General features: G+C 34.6%; 1 pseudogene; it reads right to left on the minus strand.

Moving 5' to 3' along the window:
- Nucleotides 1-200: 200 nt before the first annotated feature.
- On the minus strand, nt 201-8,249 carry LOC137218935 (HIG1 domain family member 1A, mitochondrial pseudogene; annotated as a pseudogene).
- Between the last annotated feature and the right edge of the window lie 3,193 nt (nt 8,250-11,442).

The following is an 11,442-nucleotide window of genomic DNA, read 5'->3' on the forward strand; positions in this document are numbered from 1 at the left end:
GCTATTGTAAATAGTGCTGCAATGAACACTGGGGTGCATGACTCTTTTATGAATTACGGTTTTCTCAGGGTATATGCCCAGTAGTGGGATTGTTGGGTCATATGGTAGTTCTATTTTTAGTTTTTTAAGGAACCTCCATACTGTTCTCCATAGTGGCTGTATCAATTTACATTCCCACCAACAGTGCAGGAGGGTCCCCTTTTCTCCACAACCTCTCCAGCATTTATTGTTTCTAGATTTTTTTTTTGATGTGTTCACTTACTTTAATAACACTACATTTACCATGTTATCATCATGGAATGTAAACTCAGGTTAGACAAGAGAATTTCACAAGTACAACAAAGCATTCTGTAGTATACCAAAGTTTGTATAACGTCTGACCAAACCAGCTTGCTCATAAATCACTTCCATTATAGGCAATTTATTTAGTTAAACATTTATGATTCTTATAGAGAAAATAAACATACTGCACACATTTAAAAAGTGTTTTTCGTTTACCCTTGCATTAGCACTTAAAATTCATATTTCTATTTCAAAATGACACAAAATTATTCTAATATAACAGCAGCAAAATATAATTCTGCAATTACAAACGAGCTAAATGGGGATCTACAGTTAAGTTATTCTCATGTTTACAACTATGATTCTGAAATAAATATTACTTCAAAGCAGCTCTCTTACCAGCTTTTTAGGTTTGGCTTAAAAACACACATATAGTTGCCAGGAGGTTTATAATGTTGTATTCTGTGCACTGTTTTGAAAGGGTTCCTCTAGAGCCAACCAGCCCTTAAAACAGTACTCAGTCCACAAGGCAGTCAGAAAGAGTTAAATTAACTGGGGTAAATAGGATTCCTATATTACCTCAAAAGCATATGATATTCTGCAGCAACTGGGAGCATTATCAGGATTGGCATGTTGTCCTCTTTAAAACTAATTTCATCAGAAGAGTTTAAGAAGGTGGACATTGTACCACTATCAAGAGCATTTAAAAATGACATGTTTTTGTGCTAATCTGCCTCCCCTGAATGACCTAGCTAGTGAACTAGTCACCAGTAACCTGGTCACCAGGCAAATCAAGCCTGCAAGAAAGGAAGCCAGTATTCAAATTACCATGTTATTGTCCGACCCAAAGAATTTATTTTCAACATAAACATATAACCTCAATATGAGATGTCTAACTAAAGCAAGCACCACCAATGAGACCAAGACAACGTCTCCTCTTCTAAGGTTTAGGTTTTGCCCAGAATTCTCGATACATGGAATCGCCCATACCAAGAGTCATTGTTCCCACAACAAAGCCTTGGGCTGCCATGCACATGTGGATCAGGTGAACAGACATTTTAGTATTTCCCCTGCTCTTCAATTTATATAATCTATATGCAACGATTGTTGCAAAACCTGCCATTCCAGTGGGGACAAATGATGCCTCTCTAGCTTTTTGGATAAGTTTAGATCCGTGATCTTCATCATATGAAGAAAGAGAATCATCTGTGTCGCTTGACATAGTGATTGAAGGATCTTCAGACAACTACAAGACGTCGCAGGTTCCAACCGGCTTCTGCTTTTCTAGATTTTTTGATGATGGCCATTTTGATTGGTGTGAGGTGATACCTCATTACGGTTTTGATTTGCATTTCTCTAATGATTAGTGATGTTGAGCATCTTTTCATGTATTTGTTTGGCCATCTGTATGTCTTCTTTGGAGAAATGTCTATTTAGATCTTCTGCCCATTTTCGGATTGGGTTGTTTGGTTTTTTTTTGATAAAGAGCTGCATGGGCTGCTTTACAAAGGAGGCAAGAACATACAATGGAGAAAAGACAGCCTCTTCAATAAGTGGTGCTGGGAAAACTGGGCAGCTACATGTAAAAGAATGAAATTAGGACATTCCCTAACACCATACACAAAAATAAACTCAAAATGGATTAAAGACCTAAATGTAAGGCCAGACACTATAAAACTCTGAGAGGAAAACATAGGCAGAACACTTTATGACATAAATCACAGCAAGATCCTTTCTGACCCACCTCGTAGAGTAATGGAAATAAAAATAAAAATAAAAATAAACAAATGGACGTAATGAAACTTAAAAGCTTTTATACAGCCAAGGAAACCATAATCAAGATGAAAAGACAACCCTCAAAATGGGAGAAAATATTTGCAAATGAAGCAACTGACAAAGGATTAATCTCTGTATAGCTTTTAACACTAAGTGATACATATTAATTTTCAATGGAATATTACAATGTTTATTGTTTATCTTCCCAGCTGGAATATAAATTCCATGAGACCAGTGACCTAATGGTTTTCCTCACTTTATTAACTAGAAGCGGACTTGGCACACAGGAAATTCTCAATAATTAACTGTTGAATGAATGAAGAGATAAGGGAAGAATGAACTGGTTATTTTATCAATATCCTTTTGTATGAGGATTTAGAATCAGGCCAAGGAGGGTTATTTAAAGTATTTATGTTACATAATATCTTATTTATATCTTTTCTGGCTCCTCTTTAGAGCTTAGTACATGAAAACCTTGGCTTCTGTCATTTGCTAGAAGAATTTTCACAACACACCCATGCAATCAGGACCAATATTCAGAAAAGAACATTACTATCATCCCCAGGGACCCCTTTCTGTTCTCCTCCAGTCATTATCTCCCCAAAAGTTAAACATTATCTTGATTTCTAACAGCATAAATTGTTTCTACCTGTTTATGTACTTTATATAGGTGGAATAATATAATACATATTTTTTTGTGATTGACTTCTTTTAGTGAAATATCTTTGTGAGAACCCTCTATATTGTTGTGTGTAGTTGTATTTTGTTGATTCCTTAGAGTATAATAAGAGCTTTTAAGTTCAACACTCTATCATTAACATATTGAAATATCAGTTCATTTTTACGATCATATATTCATGTAATAAAATTTATACAAGGAAATCTAGAATCTTTCCAATTTTTCACTCTTTTAAAATAATGTTCTTTATGATTAACACGCCTATAGAAAAATCTTAACTTACATCTTTAGTTGGTTAGGAAGAATTTCTAAAAGAAAATTTTCAGAGACCAAAAGAAAAAACATTTTCCCTTTTTTGATTAACATTGGCAATTTATTCATAAGAAAGTATTAGCAACTCTTTTTATTATCAACTATATATGACAGTATTTGCCTCCCTAAGCTATCACCAAAAGTAGATATTACTGTCCTTTTAAAATTTTTGTCAACCTGACAAAAAAGTATGTCATTAACTCATTTTCTCAAGTGGAGTACCTTTTTCTTATTGATTAATTGAGTAAAAGTTAATTCTTGGTCTATTCAGGTTTCCTATGACTGATTCTATTGTGATAATTTGTATTTTCCTAGAAAATTGTCTGTTTCACTGAGTTATTTTAATGGGTATGTAGTGGTATTTTGCCATTTTAATTTGCATTCTCCAAATGACTAATTCATTTACATTTTAAAATGGATTAGCAATATTTTAAGATTCTGCTCTGAATCTGACATTAATTCTTGAGATTGGTTTAGGCCTTGCATACATAATTAGAAAGGTTTTAAGTGCTTGCATATATATGAAATACATTCTGTAATCAAACTATATATTTTTAATTTTCATGCAGAAATTAGAAAATTAATTGTGTATTACAGAGCCATCTGGTTGCAAAATGTGTCCCTTTCATTGCCCTTTTGATTTAGCTCATCCAAAGGACCATAAAAGCATTTGTGGCCACAGCTTTCAAAACTGTGACCTCCACTGAAAAGTAAGACCTTATAACAGAAAAGTAGGAAAAGGAATGAGCTGTCAGTAAATGTCACTAAAGGAGGCTAACTGGTGAGATAAATAAAAAATAAGGAAGGCTTTAGGGTGTGGATCTGGGAAATGAAAGGGTATGTAATTTCATAGTTAAATTATTAGAATATTTTCCTAAGGCCAAGAAAAGAAAAAGTATGTTACAAATAGTATTGTTGCTATTAAAATTAGTCTTTAAAAGTCCAGATTTATTTACAGAATAACACTGAACATAAAGGCAGGATTCTATTCAGTAAAATAAGGGATAAGATATTAAAAATCTTTTTATTGCATTTACCATTAAAAAAGGAGATAAAATGAGTTTCAACAAGATATATATAAAAATGAGACTTCTTAAATACTTGAGTGTATTACTTAAAGATCTTATGAAGAGTTTTCTTGGATTATGATTTAATAATTATGTCAGAGATAATTTAAATGTGATACAAGCTGTAAGTAGAGGATGAAGTAAATTTTAGAAGAGATTTTCAAGCACAAATTTGATTTTTCAGGTGAAAAATGATCTTAAAATTATTTTTGTTTACAATAAGTGCTACTGGCAAAGTTGCTTTTCATAAGAGTTTTATGGGCAAATAAATATCTATGAATCAATAAATTAATTAAAAAGAACCACTAATCCCTTAATTCATTCAGTGAACATTTAATTATTTGTACTCAATTTGTAATCAGAAGATATGGATCTAAATATTAGCATCATTTTTATTAACTACATGCCAGTTTTTTTCTGTAAATTTGTAAGATATGGAGAAAAATACTCCAGGGTATTTTGAAGATCTACATATGGATAATATATGTAAATTTCCTAGCGCAGGGCCCAGCAAATAGTTAATACTCAACACTCTAAGTTGTCCTTCCTAGTTTTTTTTTTTTTTTCTGTACGCGGACCTCTCACCGCTGCGGCCTCTCCCACTGCGGAGCACAGGCTCCGGACGCGCAGGCCCAACGGCCACGGCCCACGGGCCCAGCCCCTCTGCGGCACACGGGATCCACCCGGACCGGGACACGAACCCGCGCCCCCTGCATCCGCAGGCGGACTCCCAACCACTGCGCCACCAGGGAAGCCCTGTCCTTCCCAGTTTTAACTGTAAAATTATGATATTAATTTATATCTACCAGAGTTGTCATGGGGAATAAAAGTGAGGTGCCTACTGTAATGCATAAGCACCTATCAAAATGCATGGCACACAGTAGAAGCTCAATCATTCTGTTCTCTCCTGATTTCCTATCATTTCATTTTCATGTCAACAATATTTGCTAAGCATCTACTTATGTGCACTGGATCTTGAGCAATGAGGGTAAACAAGTCAAATGTCATCCCGGCCCTCACAGAATTTATAATCTGGTGTTAAGGAAAAGACAAATTAATCATTTAATTACAATCAGAAGGTAAGAAGAAAGCCTTCATTACCAAATCAGCTTTTAACTCTGCCAATGCAGTGTTAGGCACTGGGAATACAAAGGTTATATGTGCTTGCTTTAGTTTACTTTGAGAAATTAATTAGGAAAGTCTGTCTACAGCATGATCACAGGTGTCTCAATGAGGTCCTGAACACCTCTCAGTCCCATCTGTCATTTGGGTTCTATTGTTTCTGTGTAGTTTTGTTTTGTTTTTTTTGTTTGTTTTTTGGGTTTTTTTTTAATGGTACATGGGCCTCTCACTGTTGTGGCCTCTCCCGTTGCGGAGCACAGGCTCCGGACGCGCGGGCTCAGCGGCCATGGCTCACGGGCCCAGCCACTCCGCGGCATGTGGGATCTTCCCGGACCAGGGCACGAACCCGTGTCCCCTGCATCGGCAGGTGGACTCTCAACCACTGCGCCACCAGGGAAGCCCATTTCTGTGTAGTTTTTATCCTTCTTGGCTCAGAAAGTGATTAATGTCTGTCAATGAGTATTTTGCTGTTGCAACATTCACATTCCTAAAATATGAGTGGTAAATTGTTGTTTACTACAGTTCAAGTGGAGGGTAGCATCAGTATTCTTGGCAACAGAATGTGGCCCAGTGAAGGGGAGATGCTAATAAACTCTTCACCTGGTTGCTGTCATAGAAAATCTCTTGCAGGTTCATGCAGGTGTAAAGCAGCTATTTACTTGAAGTGATTTTTAGAACACTGTGTTCAAGCTTACCTGCCCGTGCAAAGCTCCCCTATGGCTTACCTTGGACTCCCTCTTCCCCTCCTTCATTATCTACTTCCCATTGGTAAATTCATTTCTTCAGGTTCAATTCAATATGACAAATATTTATTAAGTGCTATTGTGTGCATATCCTCCGGAATCTAACATTTCAAATATTCCTTGTGTGGAAGCAAAGTTCTTAGCCCTCCATGAGGTAGGGAAACCTATAAAAGATGCTAAAAGAGAGACCATCAGCAGAGGTCCAGCAGTGCCAGTACACTCAACCAAAGAAGGTGTGTTAAGCTGACAAGAAAGGCCTGGCAGGGATGGACATGACTGAGTACTGAACAGTATAACACTTCTTTTGAGCTTATTCTACTTCATATCCTCAAAATAATAAGTATTAACATCTCATACATGAAACATCATGAAAGAACCTCTTGAGAACTGTATAAGACATAAACCAAGGAAATGCCTAAGTTCCCAGTGATTTAACACTTGGCCATGTTGTTATCACTCACTTTCCTTATGGAGCACCATTGCTCCCCTTGCCTCATTCGCTACTCTAACATGTAGCCTAAACGAGTGATTTAGGACCTTTCCTCCCTTGCCATGGCACCTAACACTGGACATGCCAGTCACAAAGTCCTAACACCCTGGCCACACAGATTGGTTCAGTGGGTGAGCACATGGCTTAAGCCAATGAAACCAGAGTCCCTTGCCATGTTTGTTTAAGCTGAGGTAGGTGATAATAAGCTCTTTTTTCTCAGGTGGTGAAGCTGGAAAGACATGAGCCTAGAACTGTCAGCAGCCAAGGTTCTTGATTTGTGGAGAAAGTCAGTCTGGAAGATGGATGCTAACATGATGACAGAAACAAAAGCAAGAAACAGAGTGTGATTCCTGCTCATCTTGCGGCTCCCTATATCAAACATTACCCCTATTTCTAATATGGTAATAAACTTGGCATGTCCAAGGAACTGAAACCAAGTGCATGAGGAGACAGTGAAGCAGATTAGTATATCTCAACAGTAATGAAATTTTGTGTATGTTAATATATCTCCATACTGGGTAAATATTAAAATCATCTGGAAGGTTTATAAAAACATCAGTATGGATTTTCACTTATAGTAATGTTGATTTGGCAATTCAAATCAACCTTCCCTCTTCTATTCAATATTCCTCTGGAGATTCTAGTAGTGCAATAACCTGAGAAAAGAAATAAAAGTCATTGAGACTAGAAAAGAAGTAAAAGTCTCCTTGTTTGCAAATGACATGATCATCTATGTGGAAAATCCAACCTCTTCTACAAAACAGCTATAAAACTAACATGTGATTTTAGCAAGGTTGCATTATACAATAACAATTTTCAAAAATATCAATCATACTTCTATACACTAGCAAAAAAATAGAAAAACTTTTAAAATGCCATTTATAACAATATCAAAATATGAAATACAGAAATAATATAACAACTGTAAAAAAAACTTGTACACTGCAAACTACAAAACATGCTACGAGAAGTTAGAGAAGACCTAAATAAATAGAGCACTAAATCATATTTATGCCAGAAGACTCAACATTGCTAAGATGATACTTTTCCTAAAAATTACCAGTAAGTTTGACAAAATCTCACCAGGTTTTTTGGTAGAAAGTGAGAAGACAATCCTAAAACTTATGTGGAAATTGCAAGTAACTAGAGTAACCAATTTCTTTTTTCTGAAAAATAAGAAAGTTGGAGGACTCACATTGTCTGATTTCAAGACCTACTACAATATAAAACAACAGTAGACTGAAAACTATAAGACATTGATGAAATTGAAGAAGACACAAATAAATGGAAAAATATTCCATGCTAATGGACTGGAAGAATTAATATAGTTAAAATGTTCATACTACCCAAAGCAATTCAGTACAATCCCTATCAAAATTCCAGTGGCATTTTTTTTTTTACCAGAAATAGGAGGGGAAAGTTCTAAAATTTGTATGAACCACAAAAATACCCCAAATAACCAAAGCACTCTTGAGAAAGAAGAACAAATCTGGAGACATCACATTTTCTGACTTCAAACTACATTCAAAGTTATAGTAATCAAAACACTTTGGCATTGGCATAAAAACAGACACATAGATCAAAGCAATGAATAGAAGGACCCCAAATAAACCTATGGATATATGTTCAATTAATTTATGACAATGAGGCCAAGAATATAAAATGGGGAGAGGATAGTCTCTTCAATAAATGGTGTTGGGAAAACGGGACAGCCACATGCAAAAGAATGAAACTGGATGACTATCTTTCACCATACATAAAAATCAACACAAAATAAATTAAAGACTTAAATTAAGACCTGAAACTATAAAACCAGAATAAAATATAGGAAGTTCTTTAATATTGGTATTTGTAGTGATGTTTTGGATTTGACACCAAAAGCAAAGGCAGCAAAAGCAAAAATAAACAAGTGGAACTATGTCAAACCAAAAAGTCTCTGCAGAGCAAAGGAAACCATCAGCAAAATGAAAGGTCAAACTACTGAGTGGAAAAAAACAAACAAAAAAAACTACTGAGTGGGAGAAAATATTTGTAAATCATATATTTGATAAGGGGTTAACATCCAAAATATATAAATAAGCCATATAGATCAATAGAAAAAATTCAATTTAAAAACGAGTAGAGGAACTGAATAGACATTTTCAAAAGAAGACATACGAATGACCAACAGGTACGTGAAAAAGTGCTCAACATCACTAACTACCAGGGAAATGCAAATCAAAACCACAATAAGATAACATCCCATATCTGTTAGAATGCTATCATCAAAAAGACAAGGGATAAGAAGTGTTGGCAGTGATATGGATAAAAGGGAGCCCTTGTGAACTGTTGAGGGTGGTGCAGACACTATGGAACCAGTATGGAGTTTCCTCAAAAAATTAAATATAGAATTGTCATATGATCCAGCAATTCCACTTCTGGGTATTTATCCAAAGGAAATGAAAACATTAACTCAAAAAGATATATGTACCACCATGTTCATTGCAGCATTATTCATAATAACCAAGATATATAAACAACGTGTGTGTCAACAGATGAATGGATAAAGAAGATGTGGAAGGTATGTACAATGGATATTATTCAGTCATGAGAAAGGATGAAATGCTGTCATTTGTGACAACACAGATGGACCCTGAGGGCATTATGCTAAGTGAAATAAGCCAGCCAGAGAAAGACAAATACTGCATGGTATTACTTATATATGGAATCTAAATTTTTAAAAGTCAAAGTCATAGAAACAGAGAGTAGAAAAGTGGTTGCCAGGAGCTGGTGGGGGTGTGGGAAGTGTGGTAAATATGGAAAGGCAGGTAGAAGGGTACAAATTTTCAGCTATAAAATGAATAGGGTCTGAGGATCTAATATATAACATTATAAATATAATAAATAACACTGTTGTGTAATTGGAATTTGCTAAGAGTGTACAACATAAATTTCTCACACACAAAAAGATAAGTATATGAGGTAATGGATGTGTTAATTAACTAGATGAGGGGAATTCTTTCACAAAACATACATGTTTTAAATCATCATGATATATCACAATTTTACAAAATCAGAAGCAAGCAACATAATCACAGTAGTAAGTCCTTACATATCAATAATCACTCTAAATATAAGTGGATTGAATTCACCAATCAAAAGGCACAGAGTGGCTGGATGCATAAAAAAATAAGACCAACTATATGCTGCCTCCAAGAGACTCATTTCAGCTCTAAAGATACTTATAGGCTTAAAGTGAAGAGATTAAAGAGGATATCTTTTAAAGTGCAAGCAAAATGAAGGTGAGTATAGCCAAAGTTATATCAGACAAAATAGACTTCAAGCCAAAAATGGTAATAAGAAACAAAGAAGGTCATTATACAATAATAAAAGGGTCAAAACATCATGAAATACAAGAATTGTAAATATATATGCACCCAGTATCAGAGTACTAAAAGATATTAAGAAAATACTAACAGATCTAAAGGGAGAAAGAGACAACAATACAATAATAGGACAATACAATAGTAGGACACTTCAAAACCCCACTGTCAGCAATGAATAGACCATCCAAACAGAAAATGAACAAAGAAACATTGAAATTGAACCATACTCCAGAACAAATGGACTTAACAGACATATATAGAACATTCCACCCAACAGCAGTAGAATATATTGATACATTCTCCTTGAATGCATACAGAACATTGTCAAGATAGAACATGTGATAGAACACAAAACAAATCTTTGCAAATTTAAGAAGACTGAAATCATACCAACTATATTTTCTGACCACAATGGTATGAAACTAGAAGTTATCAACAAGAGGAAAGCTGGAAAACCCACAAATATGTGGAAATTAAACAATACCCTTCTGAACAACCAATGGGTAAAAGAAGAAATTAATAGAGAAATAAAAAATTATCTCAAAACAAATGAAAATGGAAATAAAACATATCAAAATTATGAGATGCAGCAAAAGCAATTCTGAAAGGAAAGTTTATAGCAATAAATACATATAATATTAAGAATTAGAAAGATCTCAAATAAACAACCTAACTTTACACTTCAAGGAACAAGAAAAAGAAGAACAAATTAAGCCCAACATTAGCAGAAAAAAAGGAAGTCATAAAGATCAGAATGGAAATAAATGAAATAGAGACCAGTAAAACAATAGAAAGGATTAATAAAAGCAAGAGCTTGTTCTTCAAAAAGATAAACAAAATTGACAAACCTTTAGCTAGACTGAGAAAAAAAACATATAAAATTAGAAATGAAAAAGAAAACATGAAAACTGATACTATAGAAATTCATAGGCTCAAAGAGCCTATTATGAACAATTATATGCCACCAAATTTGATAAAATTCTAAAAGCACATAACCTGCCAAGACTGAATCAGGAAGAAATAGAAAATTTGAACAGAATGATAACTAGTAAAGAGATTAAATCAGTAATCAACCTCCCAACACAGAAAACTCCAGAACCAGATGGCTTCACTGATTAATTCTTCCAAACATTCAAAGAAGAATTAACACCAATCCTTCTCAAACTCTTCCAAAAAATTGAGGAAGAGGGAATACTTCCAAACTCACTCTATGAGGCCAGCATTATGCTGACACCAAAGACAGATAAGGACACCACAAGAAATGAAAACTACAGACCAATATCCCTGATTAATATAGATTGCAAAAATTCCCAAAATATTAGCAAACCCAATTCAAGAACACATAAAAAGGATTATTAATCATGACAAAGTGAGATCTATTTCTGGTATACAAGGATGGTTTAACACACATTAATCAATAAATGTAATATATCACATTGGTAAAATGAAAGATAAAAATCACATGATTATCTCAATAGATGCAGAAAAAGCATTTGACAAAATACAACATTCTTTCACGATAAAAACCCTCGGCAGACTGAGTATAGAAGGAACATACCTCAATATAATAAGGCCATGTATGAGAAACCTACACCTAATATTTATA

This window comes from Pseudorca crassidens, chromosome 2 (assembly GCF_039906515.1).
Source record: "Pseudorca crassidens isolate mPseCra1 chromosome 2, mPseCra1.hap1, whole genome shotgun sequence".
Lineage (NCBI taxonomy): Eukaryota > Metazoa > Chordata > Mammalia > Artiodactyla > Delphinidae > Pseudorca > Pseudorca crassidens.